This window comes from Orcinus orca, chromosome 6, assembly GCF_937001465.1.
Source record: "Orcinus orca chromosome 6, mOrcOrc1.1, whole genome shotgun sequence".
NCBI lineage: Eukaryota > Metazoa > Chordata > Mammalia > Artiodactyla > Delphinidae > Orcinus > Orcinus orca.
In genome coordinates, this window is record NC_064564.1 from 91,430,349 (window position 1) to 91,450,992 (window position 20,644).

Below are 20,644 nucleotides of genomic sequence, written 5' to 3' on the forward strand. Positions count from 1 at the left end.
TTAAAGAAATCAGCTTACAAATATCCATGTTAATGCTTTTGCTTGAGGGAAGCAGTAAACATCATAATGTTATTTTTCATAAATAATCACCTTTGTCTCTTCTCCCTTAATTTTTATGAGGTATATTTTGGGCTATTTTATTGTCTTTAGAATCATCTTCTGTTATAAGATATATTTAATTTATCTACTGATAGCGGTAGTAGGCATTTTCTATGCATATTAAAGTTGGGATAATGCCAGAACCTTAGGCATTATTTGCCACTTGTATCTCCAAATTCACGAGAATTAGATGTATCCATTACTTTGGGGAGTGTTGATGTGCTAGAGAGCTCACATTTCAAAAGGGATGTTCTGATCTTTAGGATATCTCAATGACCCAAATTCATGCTATATTCTGCTCCAAAATTTTGGACATTTGCCATTCTCTCCTTCAAGGTATATTAACATTGGAAATAAAAGTAGGGCTCCCAATGTTTCACAGATATTCCTTTCAAAAATAGTTCACTGTTGTGTGTATGTATGCTAATTTATCTACTTTATACTGCTGTTTTTCAAATGGCTGAAAATCCTTTGATTTTGGATTGCAGAGGTGAAACTTCCAGAAAAACAGCGCGAGGAACTCTCCTCCTGGGAAGATATCTACTCAGCAGTTCAAAATTTGCAATGACAATTGTTGAAAGTCTTTGGACATTTATCAAAGAACGTGCAATAATTTTTGACAAAATTTAGCAAAAATCAACAAAGCTCAGTAGGGACAGTATTGGCACTTGAGTTAGAGGCTTCTACCATCCACTCACAGTCTGCCTTGTGGAATAACTGTTCCACTAGACTCGGTAATAAAAAGGCAGTTCTTATCTTCCCCTGCTCCCTGGGCAGAGGAGCTATTCTGTATGGATTAGGCTGGTGGACACCAGCAGATCACATTTTCCTGAGCTCCTCACTGCAGAAGGCCCACATCAAGTGGATGGTGGCAGCAGAGCAATGGTGCTATTCTCCTATCCCCAACTTCTAATACCTAATAAGGATCTGGTGGGGCAGCTGCTGAAGAGTAGAGTCCCCCTTTCCTACAGAGACCTGTGATGCAGGACAGTTACTCTCATGGACTTGGCAGTCAAGTGTCATCTCTAATCTCCTCCAGCATCCTCGGGCAGAAAAACTTATTCCTAATTAGTGTGGCAGCCAGTGAACATGGTAGATCCCATTCTACTGATTCTGGATTGCAGAAGGTTCATACTAGACAATTCCCACCTCCCCCCCAAACTGCTCTTTTCCACAGGGAATTAATCTATGAAGCGGCTGCGTATTCATACCACACACAAAAGTTAACCAAAATGCATCACAGGCCTAAGTGTTAACAGCTAAAACTATAAAATTCATAGGCAAAAACAAAGGCGTTAATCTTTGTGATCTTGGGTTAGGCAATGGTTTCTTAGATATAACACCAAAAGCACAAACAATAACCAAAAAAATTAGATAAGCTGGACTTACTAAACAAAAGCAAAGGAAGAAAATCAAAACAGCTTTGTGCCATCATGGAAAAGAAAACCCAGAAAAAGAAAAAAGAAAAAAGAAAGGAAGAAAATATTTGCAAAACATATATTTGATAAAGAATTTGCCTTAAGACTATATAGAGATGTTGACAATTCAATAACAAAATTAATAAAAAATGGACAAAAATCTGAATAGATATTTCTACAAAGATGACAGACAAGAGGCAAATAAGCATATGAAAAGATGCTCAACATCATTAGCCACCAGAGAAATGCATGTCAAAGCCACAGTAAGATGTCATTTCATGCCCACTATGATGGCTAAAATAAAACATAGTTAACAAGCACTGAGAAGGATATGGAGAAAATCATGCATTGCTGGGTACGTATATAAAAGGGTGCAGCCACTTAAAAAAAAAAAAAAACCTGCTTGGCAGTTCTGTAAACCATAGACTTATTGTATGAACCAGCTATTCTACTCCAAGAGAGATGAAAATATACAGTCACACCAAAAATAAAAAGTATGTGTATGTTCATAGTACTATCATTCATAATAGCCAAAAAGTGAAAACAACTCAAATGCCCATCAAATGATGAATAGATAAACAAACTATTGTATATCCAAACAATGGATTATTATTTGACAATAAAAAGGAATGGAATGTTGATACATATTACAACTTGCATGAACCTTGAAAACATTATGCAAAGTGCAACAATCAAGTCACAAAACACAATATATTGTATGATACCATTTAGAAGTAAATCTGCAGAGACAGAATGGAGATTAGTAGTTGCCCAGGACTGGGGTGTAAGTACAGATTTGTGAAAACGGGGATTGACTGCTAATGTGTACAGGGTTTCTTTTGGGGGTATGAAAATACTATAACGGATCATGGTGATGGCTACACAACTTATGAATATACAAAAATCCAATGAGTTATTCACTTAAATAGATGAATTGTATGGTATGTGAATTATATTTCAATAAAACTTAAAAATAGACATAATACCATTATAGTTTTATGACATAAATTTGCTTGAATTTCCCACATTTAAGATACATTTCAGAATTTTTAGTACCAATTTATAGTATAATCACTACATATTCAACTTTTATTTTATACGGCTTAAATACTAACTCTTTTTTTTCTTTAGCATCTTTATTGGAGTATAATTGCTTTAAAATGGTTTGTTAGTTTCTGCTTTATATAGTTTCTGCTTTATAACAAAGTGAAACGGCTATACATATACATATATCCCCAAATCTTCTCCCTCTTGCGTCTCCCTCTCACTCTCCCTATCCCATCCCACTGGGTGGTCACAAAGCATTAAGCTGAACTCCCTGTGCTATGTGGCTGCATCCCACTAGCTACCTATTTTACATTTAGTAGCATATATAAGTCCATGCCACTCTCTCACTTCATCCCAGCTTACCCTTCCCCCTCCCCGTGACCTCAAGTCCGTTCTGTACCTCTGCGACTTTTTTCCTGTCCTGCCCCTAGGTTCTTCAAAACCATTTTTTTTTTTTTTTTTAGATTCCATATATATGTGTTAGCATACGGTATTTGTTTTTCTCTTTCTGACTTACTTCACTCTGTATGACAGACACTAGGTTCATCCACCTCACAACAAATACCTCAACCTTGTTTCTTTTTATGGATGAGTAATATTTCATTGTATACATGTGCCACATTTTCTTTATCCATTCATCTGTCAATGGACACTTAGGTTGCTTCCATGTTCTGGTTATTGTAAATAGAGCTACAATGAACATTGCGGTACATGACTCTTTTTGAATTATGGTTTTCTCAGGGTATATGCCCAGTAGTGGGATTGCTGGGTCGTATGGCAGTTCTTTTTTTAGTTTTTTAAGGAACCTCCATATTGTTCTCCATAGTGGCTATATCAATTGACATTCCCACCAACAGTGCAAGAGGGTTTCCTTTTCTCCACATCCTATCCAGCATTTATTGTTTGTAAATATTTTGATGTTGGCCATTCTGACTGGTGTGAGGTGATATCTCATTGTAGTTTTGATTTGCATTTCTCTAATAATTAGTGATGTTGAGCATTCTTTCATGTGTTTGTTGGCAATCTGTATAACTTCTTTGGAGAAATGTCTATTTAGGTCTTCTGCCCATTTGTGGATTGGGTTGTTTGGTTTTTTGGGGGATGTTGAGCTGCATGAGCTGCTTGTAAATTTTGGAGATTAATCCTTTGTCAGTTGCTTCATTTCCAAATATTTTCTCTGATTCTGAGGGTTGTCTTTTTGTCTTGTTTACCGTCTCCTTTGCTGTGCAAAAGCTTTTACGTTTCATTAGCTCCCATATGTTTGTTTTTGTTTTGATTTCCATTTCCCTAGGAGGTGGGTCAAAAAGGATCTTGCTGTGATTTATGTCATAGAGTGTCCTGCCTATGTTGTCCTCTAAGAGTTCTATAGTGTCTGGCCTTACATTTAGGTCTTTAATCCATTTTGAGTTTAATTTTGTGTATGGTGTTAGGGAGTTCTAATTTTATTCTTTTACATGCACCTGTCCAGTATTCCCAGCACCACTTATTGAAGAGGCTGTCTTTTCTCCATTATATATCCTTGCATCCTTTATCAAAGATAAGGTGACCATATGTTCATGGGTTTATCTCTGGACTTTCTACCCTGTTCCATTGGTCTATATTTCCGTTTTTGTGCCAGTACCATACTGTCTTTGTAGCTTTGTAATATATTCTGAAGTCAGGGAGCCTGATTCCTCCAGCTCCATTTTTCTTTCTTAAGATTGCTTTGGCTATTTGGGGTCTTTTGTGTTTCCATACAAATTGTGATTTTTTTTATTCTAGTTCTGTGAAAAATGCCATTGGTAGTTTGATAGGGATCGCATTGAATCTGTAGGTTGCTTTGGGTAGTAGAGTCATTTTCACAATGTTGATTCTTCCAATCCAAGTACATGGTATATCTCTCCATCTGTTTGTATCATCTTTAAATTCTTTCATCAGTGTATTATAGTTTTCTGCATACAGGTCTTTTGTCTCCTTAGGTAGGTTTATTCCTAGGTATTTTACTCTTTATATTGCAGTGGTAAATGGGAGTGTTTCCTTACTTTCGCTTTCAGATTTTTAATTATTAGTGTATAGGAATGCAAGAGATTTGTGTGCTTTAATTCTGTATCCTGCTACTTTACCAAATTCATTGATTAGCTCTAGTAGTTTTCTGGTAGAGACTTTAGGATTCTCTATGTATAGAATCATGTGATCTGCCAACAGTGACAGCTTTAGTTCTTCTTTTCTGATTTGGATTCCTTTTATTTCTTTTTCTTCTCTGATTACTGTGGCTAAAAATTCCAAAACTATGTTGAATAATAGTGGTGAGAGTGGGCAACCTTGTCTTGTTCCTGATATTAGTGGAAATGGTTTCACTTTTTCACCATTGAGGATGATGTTGGCTGTGGGTTTGTCATACAAGTCCTTTGTTATGTTGAGGTAAGTTCCATCTATGCCTATTTTCTGGAGGGTTTTTAACATAAATTGGTGTTGATATTTGTTGAAAACTTTTTCTGTCTCTATTGAGATGATCATATGGTTCTTCTCCTTCAGTTCATTAATATGGTGTCTCACATTGATTGATTTCCATATACTGAAGAATCCTTGCATTCCTGGGATAAACCCCACTTGATCATGGTGTATGATCCTTTTAATGTGCTGTTGGATTCTGTTTGATAGTATTTTGTTGAGGATTTTTGCATCTACGTTCATCAGTGATATAGGCCTGTAGTTTTCTTTCTTTGTGACATCTTTTTCTGGTTTGGGTATCAGGGTGATGGTATTCACGAGAATGAGTTTGGGAGTATTCCTCTCTATGCTACATTTTGGAAGAGTTTAAGAAGGATAGGTGTTAGCTCTTCTCTAAATGTTTGATAGAACTCCCCTGTGAAGCCATCTGGTCCTGGGCTTTTGTTTGTTGGAAGATTTTTCAGTCTCAATTTCAGTGCTTGTGATTGATCTGTTTATATTTTCTCTTTCTTCCTGGTTCAGTCTCAGAAGGTTGTGCTCTTCTAAGAATTTGTCCATTTCTTCCAGGTTGTCCATTTTATTGGCATATAGCTGCTTGTAGTAATCTCTCATGATCCTTCATATTTCTGCAGTGTCAGTTGTTACTTCTCCTTTTTCCTTTCTAATTCTATTGATTTGAGTCTTCTCCCTTTTTTTCTTGATGAGTCTGCCTAATGGTTTATCCATTTTGTTTATCTTCTCAAAAAACCAGCTTTTAATTTTATTGATCTTTGCTACTGTTTCCTTCATTTCTTTTTCATTTATTTCTGATCTGATCTTTATGATTTCTTTCCTTCTGCTAACTTTGGGGTTTTTCTGTTCTTCTTTCTCTAATTGCTTTAGGTGTACGGTTAGGTTGTTTGAGATGTTTCTTGTTTCTTGAGGTGGGATTGTATTGCTATAAACTTCCCTCTTAGAACTGCTTTTGCTGCATTCCATAGGTGTTGGGTCGTCGTGCTTTCATTTTCATTTGTTTCTAGGTATTTTTTTATTTCCTCTTGGATTTTTTCAGTGATCTCTTGGTTATTAAGTAGTGTATTGTTTAGCCCCCATGTGTATGTATTTTTTACAGATTTTTTCCTGTAAATGACATCTAGTCTCATAGCCTTGTTGTCAGAAAGATACTTGATACGATGTCAATTTTCTTAAATTTACCAAGGCTTGATTTGTGACCCAAGATATGATCTATCCTGGAGAATGTTCCATGAGCACTTGAGAGCACGTGTATTCTGTTGTTTTTGGATGGAATGTCCTATAAATATCAGTTAAGTGCATTTTGTGTAATGTATCATTTAAAGCTTGTGTTTCCTTATTTTCAGTTTGGATGACCTGTCCATTTGGTGAAAGTGGGGTGTTATAAAGTCCCCTACTATGATTCTGTTACTGTCGATTTCCCCTTTTATGGAATTTGCCTTATGTATTGAGGTGCTCCTATGTTGGGTGCATAAATATTTACAGTTGTTCTATCTTCTTGGATTTATCCCTTGATCATTCTGTAGTGTCCTTCTTTGTCTGTTGCAATAGTCTTTGTTTTAAAGTCTATTTTGCCTGATATGAGAATTGCTACTCCAGCTTTCTTTTGATTTCCATTTGCATGGAATATCTATTGCACCCCCTCACTTTCAGTCTGTATGTGTCCCTAGGTCTGAAGTGGGTCTCTTGTAGACAGCATATATACGGGTCTTCTTTTTGTATTCATTCAGCCAGTCTATGTCTTCTGGTTGGAGCATTTAATCCATTTACATTTAAGGTAGTTATCGATATATATGTTCCTATCACCATTTTATTAATTGTTTTGGGTTTGTTATTGTAGGTCTTTTCCTTCTCTTGTGTTTCCTGCCTAGAGAAGTTCCTTTAGTATTTGTTGTAAAGCTGGTTTGGTGGTGTTGAATTCTGTTAGCTTTTGCTTGTCAGTAACGGTCTTAATTTCTCTGTCGAATCTGAATGAGATCCTTGTTGGATAGATAAATCTTGGTTGTAGGTTTTTCCCTTTCATCACTTTAAATATGTCCTGCGACTCCTTTCTGGCTTGCAGAGTTTCTGCTGAAAGATCAGCTGTTAACCTTATGGGGATTTCCTTGTATGTTATTTGTTGTTTTTCCCTTGCTGCTTTTAATATTTTTTCTTTGTAGTTAATTTTTGACAGTTTGAATAATATGTGTCTTGGCATGCTTCTCCTTGATTTATCCTGTATGGGACTCTCTAAGCTTCCTGGACTTGATTAACTATTTCCCTTCCCATATTAGGGAAGTTTACTACTATAATCCTTCAAATATTTTCTCAGCCCCTTTCTTTTTCTCTTCTTCTTCTGGGACCCTTAAAATTCGAATGCTGGTGCGTTTAATGTTGTCCCAGAGGTCTCTGAGACTATCCTCAGTTCTTTTCATTCTTTTTTCTTTATTCTGCTCTGCAGTAGTTATTTCCAGTATTTTATATTCCAGGTCCCTTATCGGTTCTTCTGACTCAGTTATTCTGCTATTGATCCCTTCTAGAGAATTTTTAATTTCATTTATTGTGTTGTTCATCATTGTTTGCTCTTTAGTTCTTCTAGGGCCTTGTTAAACGTTTCTTGTATTTTGTCTATTCTATTTCCAAGATTTTGGATCATCTTTACTATCATTATTCTGAATTCTTTTTCAGGCAGACTGCCTATTTCCTCTTCATTTATTAGGTCGGGTGGGTTTTTATCTTGCTCCTTCATCTGCTGTGTTTTTCTGACTTCTCATTTTGCTTAACTTACTGTGTTTGGGGTCTCCTTTTCGCAGGCTGTAGGTTCGTAGTTCCCGCTGTTTTTGGTGCCTGTCCCCAGTGGCTAAGGTTGGTTCAATGGGTTGTGTAGGCTTCCTGGTGGAGGGAACTAGTGCCTGTGTTCTAGTGGATGAGGCTGGATCTTGTCTTTCTTGTGGGCAGATCTTGAGGCTGGATCTTGTCTTTCTTGTGTTTTGGTGTCTCTGTGGCCTTATTATGGTTTTAGGCAGCCTCTCTGCTAATTGGTGGGGTTGTGTTCCTGTCTTGATAGTTGTTTGGCTTAGGGGTCCAGCACTATAGCTTGCTGGTCGTTGAGTGGAGTTTGGTCTTAGCGTTGAGATGTAAATCTCTGGGAGAGCTTTCACTGTTTTATATTACCTGGAGCTGGGAGGTCTCTGGTGGACCAATGTCTTGAATTCGGCTCTCCCACCTCAGAACCACAGGCCTGACACCTGGCTGGAGCCCTGAGACCCTGTCAGGCATACAGCTCAGAGGAAAAGGGAGAAAAAAAGAAAAAAAGATAGAAAAAATAATTAAAATAAATTTATTTTAAAAATAAAATAATTATTAAAAATTAAAAAATTAGAAAGTAATAAAAAAACGAAGAAGAAAAAGAAACAAGAGAGAAACCAAACCAAAAAACAAATCCACCAGTGATAACAAGCACTAAAAACTATACTACAAAAAAAAAAAGAAAACAAAAACTAAACAAAACGAAACAAAAATGGACAGACAGAACCCTAGCACAAATGGTAAAAGCAAAGCTATTCAGACAAAATCACACAAAGAAGCATACACATACACAGTCAGAAAAAGAGAAACAGGAAAACAATGTATATATCATTGCTCTCGAAGTCCACCGCCTCAATTTTGGGATGTTTTGTTGTCTATTCAGGTATTCCACAGATGCAGGGTACATCAAGTTGATTGTGGAGATTTAATCCACTGCTCCTGAGGCTGCTAGGAGAAATTTCCCTTCCTCTTCTTCGTTCGCACAGCTCCTGGGGTTCAGCTTTGGATTTGGCCCCGCCTGTGCATGTAGGTCACCTGAGGGGGTCTGTTCTTCGCTCAGACAGGACAGGGTTAAATTAGCGGCTGATTAGGTGGCTCTGGCTCACTCAGGCTGGGGGGAGGAAGGGGTACGGAATGTGGGGCGAGCCTGTGGCGGCAGAGACCAACGTGAAGTTGTAACAGCCTGAGGTGCACCTTGTGCTCTCCTGGTGAAGTTTTCCCTGGATCATGGGACCCTGGCAGTGGCAGGCTGCATAGACTCCCAGGAGGGGAGATGTGGATAGTGACCTGTGTTTGCACACAGGCCTCTTGGTGGCTGCAGCAGCAGCCCAGCATTTCATGCCCCTCTCTGGTGTTCGCACTGATAGCCGCGGCTTGCACCCGTTTCCGAAGCTCGTCCAGTCAGTACTCTGAATCTCTTCTCTTGTGCACCCCGAAACAATGGTCTCTTGCTTATTAGGGAGTTCCAGACTTTTTCCCAGACTCCCTCCTGGCTAGCTGTGGCACACTAGCCCCCTTCAGGCTGTGTTCATGCAGCCAACCCCAGTCCTTTCCCTGGGATTTCACCTCCAAGCCTGAGCCTCAGCTCCCAGCCCCCACCCGCCCCAGGGGGTGAGCAGACAAGCCTCTCAGGCTGGTGAGTGCTGGTTGGCACCAATCCTCTGTGCAGGAATCTCTCTGCTTTGCCCCCTTCACCCCTGTTGCTGTGCTCTCCTCTGTGGCTATGAATCTTCCCCACTGCCACCCCCCTTCTCCGCCAGTGAAGGTGCTTCCTATTGTGTGGAAACTTTCCTCATTCACAACTCTCTCCCAGTGGTGCAGGTCCCATCCCTATTCTTTTGTCTCTGTTTTTTCTTTTTTCTTCTGCCCTACCCAGGTACGTGGGGAGTTTCTTGCCTTTTGGGAGGTCTGAGGTCTTCTGCCAGCATTCAGTAGGTGTTCTGTAGGAGTTGTTCCACATGTAGATGTATTTCTGATGTATTTGTGGGGAGGAAGGTGATCTCCACGTCTTACTCTTCTGCCATCTTGAAGGTCTCTCAATACTAATTCTTTATTATTATTTTCATTCTCGAATTTTACTTTATTCTCTAGATTTTTAATTAAGAATGATACTTAGCTGTTTTTTTCCCCAGAACTCATCATTGTGCAGTTAGCCCTCCATATTAGAAGGTTCCACAGGAATGGATTCCTAGGGATCAATCCATGGTTTGTTCAGGATATAGAAGGCCAATATTTTATATAAGGGACTTGAGCAAACACTGATTTTGGTATCCAGGAATGACTGTATATCCAACATTGCTAAGTAGCTGTCTGTTTTATATCTACCAATAGTAGGGAACATATAATTGATTATATTTGCTACTTTTTATTTCCAAAATAGATACGAATTTCAAAAGAATAGTTTAACACCTGTACATTTATTGTCCTAACACATTTTTTTCTGGTTATATTTTTATATTTCTCCTCCACCTTCCCTCTTCTTCCTCTACCACATTCTTCTCTTTTTACTGTTTCTTCTGTTCCCCTTCCTCTTTCACGACTTTGCCTTCCTCCTCTTTCTTCGATCATTCCTAGATATTTTTTTATGTTAAAAAATAAGATATTTGCCCACAAGGATCATTATTACTTTTTATTTTGCCATATGTTGACTCTATTACCTTTGTTCATTACATGTAAATAAATCCATACATTCACATTTGAATCTCTCCTTTTCTAACTCTTTATATTTAGGATTTTTTTCTATTGCCTTCTTTCCTGGCAAAATAAAGAAATTTTCACAGTAGTACACTCCTATTCCATACTTCCTCCTGCATTAAGTTGCTGTTTGGTTAAATTTGGGATGGCTAAATTTTGACTCAGTTTTTTCTATTTATTCTCTTTTATTTTCAGTATAGCAATTATTATTGTATTAGTTTACATAGATTACCTAATACACACAATTATTTTGAATCCTATTAGAACTCTTACATGTATATTTAGTTCTGAGATTCAATAATTTTGTTTCTCAGTATCTGTCATTTTACCTAATTAAATTTTGATTCTTATTTTAAATTAATTTCCTTATTGACAAAAAGTTCATCTTCATATAGACTATCAGAAAAGTCATTTCTAGTGGCACCCTCACTGATTTCAGCTCAATGATGTGTTGTTCCCTTTACAAGTAAATAAAATATAGCATTTTAGGCTTCTGTCTCTCCTCCCCTGCCCCCAACCTGCCCATCACTTGGTAGATCATATTCCATCAAAAGGTGGCTATGATATTAATATGTTTCCTGGAGATTATTACAGAATATTCCACCAGAAGATAGCATTCAGAGTGGACCAATATATAAGATTAAAAACAAAAACAAAAAACCTTAAAATCACCTAATACAAAGCCGATTTTATAACAAACTGTTGAATATGTCATGCAATTTATTGAATGTTGTACTAAAAGTGAAAAAAAGAATGGTTGTATGGGTACAGAATGCTTGCAAGTGTATCTATTGTTTACCCTTGTGATCAAGTGTATGACTGGGAGCTGCAGCTCACTGCCACTGCCCAGCACAAGAGAGAGTACAGTAAGTACCACATATCACTAGCCTGGGCAAAGATGAAAATTCAAAGTTTGAAGTATGGATTCTCTTGAATTCATATTGTTTCACACCATTGTAATGTTGAAAAATCATAAGCTGAATCATTGTAAGTTGGGGACCGTCTATACAGTGTTCTGTCTATAAAATACCTGACCAAACCTAAAAAGTCATCAAGGTCATCAAAAACAAGGAAAGTCTAAGAAACTGTCATAGTCACGAGGATCTTATGGAGATATGACTACTAAACATAATGTGATAACCTGGATGCAATCGTCAAACCAGAAAAGGACATTAAGGAAAAATTTAGAAACTCTGAAAAAGTGTGAATTTTAGTTAATTATAATGTATCAATATCAGTTCATGAATTGTGACCAATTCTAAGGTAAGGTGTTAATGACAGGGGAAATTGGGTATAGATGATATGGGAATTCTGTGCTATATTTACAATAGTTCTGTAAATCTAAAATTGTTATAAAACAGGAACAAACTACATATAAACACACAACAAAGATAATGGAAAAGAAAATATTCTAAGATTTTGGTTTTATTTATTAAATGAATAAATGCAATGTCATTTGAAGGCTATATTCAGATCTAATATTAGAAGATAAAGTATAGTCAAGGCAGGTATAATTTTAGACCTTCTATCTCTCATTTGTCCCACAAGCAAGAAGCCATGAATGGATCTCTGAATTCTGAGTTAGCATTCCTTCTAGAAACCTCTCATCATTCTAAGATTTTGAGCTATAGCATAAATGTAGAGCTCAGTTGGATTGACCCTTAAGCCAGAAGGCATTTTGCCCAGGAAACTCTTTACAGAGTAAGCTTCATGAAGATAAGAGAGAAAAGAAACACTCTAATCTTATTTCTTTAAAGGCTACATTTGCCATTTAGTTCATCTCTAATGCAGATTTGAACTCTTAATGACATTCATTAGATAAAATGCTTGCTCAGTTGTACAAGCTGATCCAAAGTTACAAATGTGTCTCAGAGCACAGGTTTTGATTTATGAAAAAAAAAAATGTGTTGAAAGCATTTTTTGGATAGAATCAAATTGTAAGCTATGGCATTTTAACAATGCCCTGTGAATCTGAATTTCTAGAGCTTAAGATCAATGAAGCCAATTATATTATTTGGGGAAAAAGATATTTGATGTTATTTTATTTACTGGATGCCATAAAATAAGGTGTTTTAAAATTTTAACTAAAACTAAGAGTATTAATTTTGTTTGAAAATCAAACACAGTAGCATCATTTGCATATTACTTTCATCTAAATTATTTCATGTGAATTATAAAATCTAAAGCATCAAGAAAAAAACTAGAGTTATTCACTGAGGGGAGTCTGATCATTTTTTATTTAAATTGTAAACCATACTGGTAGAGTACAGACATTTTAACTTCTTATGAATTTACCTAAATTTATCCCAATTTTCCCAAAATTTAAATAATGACTCAGTTTACATAAGATGCCAAATACCTTCAAAGTAAATTTATCTAATAACCACCAATTTAGATAAAATGTCAAAATATTCTTCAAAACACTGCAAGGTATCATTCACCCCCTAATTTTTATCTACTCCATTCCTTCAAAGTTCACTTTAGCAAGACTTGAATCCCTATTCATATTTTTGCTTCTAACTGTGAGATTGTGCAAGCTTCTTGCCCAAGCTGATCTCTTGTTTTCTTCTTTACAAACTTGGGATGAGGGGGCTACAGAACTATCTTATAGGTTCAACATGAGAATTACATGAGATACTTTACATTAAGTACTTATCACAAGGGGTAGCACACAGAATTTCTCAGTAATATTAGTTAGGAGGAGAATGAGGGGTAATGGGAGAAGAAAAGGAAGTTTAGGAATACACATTGACTGGGCATCTATTTTGACCTAGGATAGAACCAGAAGACATGTAAAAGACATAGATTCTATTTTACAGAAGGCCACAGTCATCAGAGGGGAAAGAAAGTGAACCAATAATTACAGGAAGGCATAACAGGTTCTATAGCACACTAGAGGAAGAGAACACTACTTTGTATGGGAATAAAAAAGGAGATAAATAACTTGGAATGCTTTATCAGTTTTTACTGATATCAAATTGAAGTCTCAGCCTTGCTTCAATTTTTAGACCAGTCTCAATTAGAGACAGGAATCCTAGAATCTACCTTAATGCTTCATTTTCAACAAAAAATATTATTTGTATCTCTTTTTCCTTCCATGCCATCTGGTCTCCTTGATTCTAACTGGGGCCCTTCCCCATAAATACTTATAGATAACAGTTGATTGCACTGCTTAGAATTCCAAGCACAGTATCCCCCTAATTCCTTTCTACTTTTCTTAAATCAATTATCAAGTTTTCAATTCCTCATCTTGAAAGATGAGAAAATAGGAAGTTTCATGAAAACTAAATGTACCAACAAGGGCTTTTGGGTACCTGGGAAACAACAATCAATATAAGACAAAATAGAAAATGGAACATTTTCTTGGAATTCATGTATTATATACAGAGAGAATACAAAAACTTACTTAGACTTTTTAGTATATAATGCATGTTCTAATTCTGAGTTCTACAGCTGCTTCATAAATTTTTAAATATATTTTATGATAATAAAAATGTGTATACAATACATTAGAAAAATATAAAAGTTATCAAAAGAGGAAAACATTCACCATAATCTGACAATCTATTAAAATCATTAAAGTGTTTTATAATAATTTAAAACATTTTCTATATTTATCTATTGTTTTCAATATATGCACCCTTATAATTATAATATTTTTTTAAAATAAAATGTCTCCAAATACCTTATTCATTTAGCTTGCATGAAATTTCATTTCACTGGTATAGAAAGTAACTACTCCACTTTTTAAGTTATTTTGTAATTTTTTCAATTATAAATTATAATATGTTAAATTTCATTATATCAATATATAAATATATTCTCATCATTCTGATTTTTTTCCTTGCACAGATACCATGTAGCATAAAAAATACACCAATAAATAATGTAGTGATTTTGAGTTTTGCAATACAGCTAAAAATCCTTCCAACAATGTAGAAGAATAATGATCTCACCACATAATATTAGCACTTAATATTACTTTGTTTTTAAATATCTTCAAATTTGATAAGCAAAAAAAAAAATCATTTCTATTTTCATCTGCTTACCCTTCTTTATATTGTAATTTGATTACTGACAATTTCTACTTCTGTGAATAATTTATAGTCTTTATTTTCCTCACTGAAGAGTGTTTTCTTATTCATTTTTTCTTCCTAGTATATTAAGAATATTGAAGTTTTGTCTTATTATGTGTAAATGTCTTTCCTAATTGTTTTTCCTTTTCTTTTTTTTAAACTTAGAGAAGGCTTATTTTCTAGGTGTTCTGATCTATTGAACTTTTGAATTTCCCTTCCTTTTATTAGAAATATTTAAGTATTCAAAAACATCCAGAAATGCTTGTTCTTGGTTTGATATTAAAATATTTAGTCTAATTGTAATTTGTGTTGGTGTATTGGAAAAGTGGAGATCTACTTAACTTTTTTCCCTTCTAAATGCTACCTACTGTGTTACATTCCTGGTGTTGCAATCTCAGAATGGCTGTAGAGAAAAAGAGAAACTAATAAGATCTAGAGTCAGGAGTCTGGCTCAGAAAATTGTTTCCATACTTCAGAGGAATGACATTCTGCTTTTCTTATCATTGCAGACAGTATATCCTACAGTTATACCTACAAATTGAGAATCAGTATTTTTACACTTACATGAAGCTATCTCTCAAATACTGGTTCAGAAAATATTAGCACATATTTTTAGGTCAAGGATACCCTTCTTTGTTTATTACTGTCAAAAACGTGATTAGCAGAACTGAGTCTATACTTTTTTTAGTTGTGGCAAAATACACATAATATTTATCATCTTAACCATTTTAAAGTATACCATTCAGTAATGTTAAATATATTCACACTGTTGTGCAAACAATCTCCAGAACTTTTTCATCTTGCAAAACTGAAAGTCTACACTCATTAAACAACTCCCCATTTCCCTCTCCCCCCAGCTCCTGGAAACCACCCTTCTACCTTCTTTTTTTTTATGAATTTGACTACCGTAGAGAGCTCATATAAATGGAATAATACGGTATTTGTCTTTTTGTGACTGGCTTATTTCATTTAGTGTAATGTCTTCAAGTTTCATCCATGTTGTAGCATGTGTCAGAATGTCCTTCCTTTTTAAGTCTGAATAATATTGCATGTGTGTATATACCACATTTTGTTCATTCAATCATCTACTGAGGAACACTTTAGTTGCTTCCACCTCTTGGCTATCATGAACAGTGCTACTATAAACAAGGGTATACAAATATCTCTTGGAGACACTGCTTTTAATTCTCATATATACATATATATATATGTATATATATCCAGAAGAGGCATTTCTGGATCATATGATAATTCTATTTTTAATTTTTGAGGAACCACCATATGTTTTTCATAGTGACTGTACATTCCCTCCAACTTGGGAGCCTATATTTTGAAATATAGTTTTCTTTCATCTGTTGTTTATAGCACCAGTGCCAGGTTTTCTATTTTATTTGTCCATATATCTTTATGGACACAATGAAATCCTAGAATAAAATTCCTCAGCAATGATGTAAAGTTAGATTTTGATCAGTGAGTATACTAGCCCTGTTCTCCAGAGTGAGGGCTAAAACTCTTTGCTTCTACTTCAGTGAGAAGTCACAAAATAACGATCTCATCATTCCAGAATTTCTCAGCTTAGTGTTTGCTAGTTGTGTTCTAGAATTTATACTTTTGAACTTCATGTGACAACAAAGATCAACTACAAATACAGTTTTTCATCAACCATGAGATAGCCCAACCTTATACTATATACAATTTAAATTTGCACTCTACTTACAGCATGAGAGAAAGCTCTGATTACTGTATTTTTGTTATGGGCTTGGGTATATTTGTCAAGGCAGCTGTCATCATATTCAACCAGAAGACTGAGACTGCTGAGTTCTCATGCCCTGCCAATTGCAAATTCTGCAATGTCTCTGGATTTCTGAAACTCTCTTGGAAATAGTTCTGACATATCTTCTGAAACAAGATATATGTCAATTGCTTAATAGATTCTGTAAATGACCCTTATCTTGAATTAGTGATACTTTCACTGGCAGCTAAATGGGATAAAGCTTTCTCTGATTAATATGTGTAGAAAGGTAAAAACCTTAATAAGCATAAAGGTTTATTCTCAATTGCACCTCTTTCAAATAGAGAAATCCAGAGCTAGAGAAATATAACAGTGAAGCAATCACACAGGCAGTGCACATTTCCACATGGAAATTCCATAGCTGGGAATCTCTTTAAGATAACATATCAGAATAAATATATAGGAAGCAGTGAGAATAAGATGAAGCACTGAATATTAGATGACAGAATATCACAGAAATTTGAATTTCTAACCTATGAATAATAAGGACTTTGAAAAAATAATGGCTATCTAACTTTTAGGTATTTAAAATTAAGTTTTGTTTTTATGTGATTATGAATAACTGATTATAGTAAAAATCAACTATACACTTGACTTTACTATTACTATGTTATGTGTCTGTTACATTTTAGAAGGTCTCAGCTAACATCTAGACAGAGATTTAAAGGCTAGGTAATAGATAATTGTGTAGCTAACCACAATCCAGGTCTTCAGGTATGTAAATATGAAAAAAATTGCATAAATTTCTCTAAAATCAGTGATTATTAAACTCTAAAGAGAATAATTTATATATCAAAAAGTAATGCAATTATTTATATTATTATTTTATGCTCTGACTATTGAACAATGTAATGAAATCTGTTTTCATTCACAATATACTAGAGTACCCAATAAGTAAATAAGAGCTTAATAGACTTTTAGGATGATCAGAAATCAACCCAAGATTTCTAAGTCCAAAATATTTCCAAAAATATAATAGAGTAGCAGAATTTCATTTGGTGCACAAAAATAGGAAATATCTTGGGAGAGGGAAAGGGATACCTGGCCTATATTTCTATTGAAAGACTTTCACAAATACTATAAGAGCTCTAAATTTCAAATCCCCTATCACTTCAAACCCTAATATCATTTAACTTCCTGTGTCCACTGTGGTAAGTAGTGGAGCAAAGTTTATAGGATTTAGACATGCTACTTCAATATCTACAATTTTATACAATAAGATCTTACTTTATCCTTACATAATTGGTACCTCATAACAAAAAACCTCTTGTTCCTACTAAAAGATCAAAGAGCCTAAATTCTAAATATATATAAACAAAGGAATTCAAGACATAAGAATTTATTTGTTTAGTATTGGATGGAATTATTCAAACTGTATATTCATATTTTTCTTCGGTCTAACATGATCAGACATTCATTTATGTTTATTTGTTTATTCCAAGTCCTATTTTTATTTCATTTTTTATTTTCTTAGTCCTAGTAACCAAAAGTTATACCTTATTAGAACCTCACAAAATGTTTTCTGTTTCTATGCTAAATTCTGAACATCTGCTTGTAGTGGCATTTAAAGACAATATACTTTCTTTCAAAGCATTCTTTTTATTTGAATTTATAACTTTAGATTTTATATATAAATGCTGCTGCTTAATATATAGCTGATGGTTTTATTGCTTCATTAACCAATACATCTCCACAAATAAATGCTGTGATTTGAGCACTTCACTATTAAATATGGCTGCATAACCAAACTCGATATGAGGGAATATACTTCTAAGTAAAACTAGCACAAACTATTTTGAATGCCATTAATTCCAAATTATTTGTACGATTATTGTTTGATTAGCATAGCTGCATTCAGAAAAGTCAGTGTGCATGTGTGTTTTTGACATAAACGACAGGTAATTTTGTTTCATGATTAGTAAAGTAGGACTGAGGATAAAGATTAAAATTGCTTACCAAATTTGAGTAATAATATTTGACTATAAACCACAAACTGTCTTGATTACAAATGAATTTTATTTTTATAGTAGCAAAATAAGGAAATAGCTTAATATTCACATTTAGTTGTAAAAATAAACAAAAGCTTTTATTTTCTCAGATTTTAATAAACTTTGGGGATAAAGCTGATAAACAGCCTTAATATATCACTTATGATATGTCCTCCTGAAAAAGACTGGTTCACAACACTCCCTACATGTAACTTACCATGTGAATTGACTACCACACAAACATGTCTACATACTGTTCACAACAACAATCCATTGATCATGTGCATGGGTGAACTACAGAAACTATGAACGTTTCTAAATGCTTTTTTCAATTAATATAGTTATCTTATTTGAGTATCAATAATAGTGTGTAGGGCACCACTAGTCTATGTTCCACGCTTTTAGTAGCACTGGTATAATTCGGTACACAAAACCCAAATGCATACTATACACATTTTTTAAGTAAATAGGGATTGTTTACTTGAAATGTATTTTTTGATAAATTTCAAAGGGTTGAAATCATATGGAGCATTTTCTCTGGCCACAACAGAATTGAGCAAGGAAAAAAGAGTAATAGAAAGTCTTCAAGAATTTAAAATTGGGTTTCCCTGGTGGTGCAGTGGTTGAGAATCTGCCTGCTAATGCAGGGGACACGGGTTTGAGCCCTGGTTTGGGAAGATCCCACATGCCACGGAGCAACTAGGCCCATGAGCCACAACTACTGAGCCTGCGCTTCTGGAGCCTGTGCTCCGCAACAAGAGAGGCCACAACAGTGAGAGGCCTGCGTACCGCAAAAAAAAAAAAAGAATTTAAAATTAATCAGTACAATCATAAATAGCATGTAGGTAAAATAATAAAGCATAATTAAAATTAGAAAATATTTTAAATTATAAGATAATATCTCAAAACTTATGTGATTCAGCTAAAAATGTGCTAAAAAGAAAATGTATTGTCTCAATACATATATTAGAAAAGAAGAAAGGCTAAAAATCTATTACCTAAGCTTTCATCTCATAAGCTAAAGAAAGAACAGAAAACTGAATTCAAGAAGAGGTGAAGAAAGGACATAAAATGTAACAGCAGAAACCAATCAAATATAAAGCAAATAATAAAGCACAATATAGAAAGCCAATAAAATCAAAAGTTGGCTTTGAAAAAGACAAATAAATTGATAAATTCATAGCAAGATCAATTAAGGAAAAAAGAAGATATTGGAGGCATTAATGATAAAAGGATATTGAAAACAATTTTATGCCAATCAATTACTCAGTTTAAATAAACTGGAAAAATCCTTGGAAGTCACACATTATCAAAACAACTACAAGAAGAAATAGAAAACATAATACTTATCTGTAAAATGAATAGAATCAAGAATCAAGAATCTTCCCATACAAGAAATAATGGACCTAAATGACTTCACTTGTGAATTTTTCTAAGCATTTTAAAAAGTAACGTCATTATTTAAAAACAGAAAACATAAAATAAGACTGAACTCTTTCTTAAATTTTAATGAAAACAGCAGACCCTTGATACATGTACAAAGAAATAATGTTATTCGCCAATATCCTTCATGATCTTAGATGCAAAAATCCTAAACAAAATATTAACTGCTTGAATCTAGGTGCATATAAAAAGGATGTTATATCACAAAAAATTGGGCTTATTTCAAGATTTGTTTAACATTTAGAAATAAAACTATGTTATCATCATATTTAAATCATAAAAGAAAATATATAATCTCATTAGATGCAGAACATAATAACTTGATAAAATTAAACAGTTTCATGATTAAAATTCTCAGCAATATAGCAATAAAAGATAAATTTAAAAATCTGATCAGTGGTATCGACAAAGCAAACAAGCAAGACACACACACATACACACATGCACACACACACACACACACACACACACACACCCCAAAGCAAACACTGCATTAATGGTACAAGACTGAAGGCTTTTGCCCTAATGCTAGGAACAAGACATGTATGACAAGCATAAGTCTTTTCTATTCATATTCCACTGAATTTTCTAGTGTTTGAAGTAAGGAAAGCAAAATAAATAAAAGTTGTAAAGATTTGAAAGAAGAAATAAAATAATTATTTGTAGATGACAATATGATGTAGATAGAAAATCCAGAAGAATATGCAGATACAATATTAGAAATAATAAATGATTTCAGCAGGATCAAACAATACCAGGTCAAATATGAAACTCAATTCTTACTCTAAATTCTTCCAACAAATAAGTACAAAATTATATTAGAAAATGTCCTTTAGAATATCATTAGACAATAACATC